The sequence below is a fragment of the Nannospalax galili genome, unplaced genomic scaffold (assembly GCF_000622305.1).
Source record: "Nannospalax galili isolate Female #2095 unplaced genomic scaffold, S.galili_v1.0 scaffold1203, whole genome shotgun sequence".
NCBI classification, from domain to species: domain Eukaryota; kingdom Metazoa; phylum Chordata; class Mammalia; order Rodentia; family Spalacidae; genus Nannospalax; species Nannospalax galili.
The window spans coordinates 36,804-37,536 of record NW_008349001.1 but is presented as its reverse complement, the minus strand read 5'-3'; positions in this window follow the sequence as shown (position 1 = coordinate 37,536).

The window sequence follows — 733 nt, the reverse complement described above, 5'->3', positions numbered from 1 at the left end:
CGGCCCACTACAAATAAGCAAGGAATATTATCAAATAGTTAAAAAGGTAACATCAGGCACAGCTGGTGTTGAAAGTGCTTAATGAGCCAAGGTCATCCTGACTTGGGACTACAAAGCCGAGTATGTGAGAAAGGCTGGCAGTAAAAAACCACAGTAAAGCAGGAATTTACTGTCTAGTGTCCAGTTGATAAGATAGGGAAATATGTTGGCAAAATTGTGTTTTACTTTCATCTCTGGAACTGTAAATCTTAGCATGACTGTTCTGTAATTTTTGTGATCTTTGCTGTATATATCTCAAACCTTGCAACTGCAAAAATTACACTCAGAGTTTCATCAAGCTCCTTTGCGTCTGTTTGTCACTTGCTGACTCCTTGTCCACCCTCTCGACAACCCTGTTCCCATCGGACTGAACTGCCCCGGTCTGGGCTGGTCCATTGCAACAAAATCAAAGCAATACAATAAATCCTCAGTTTTAACCTTTACTCCTCTTGCCTGTAGAGCTTCTCTTAACTGTATCACATAAATCTGATGCTGACTTAATTCTTGCCCCATGATTGAATGACCAACTTACCTTCAGCTCGGTCGTGGCAGGTTCCCGCAGCGTCTCCAAATTATTTGAGTGGGTGCACACCCCTTTTTCCTCCGTCGTGTCCCTCATGCTGTCCCCAGGATCCAGGCCCCGCGTTGGGCGCCACTCTGCAGCATGACTCGGTTCCGACCCGCATAAACTGCT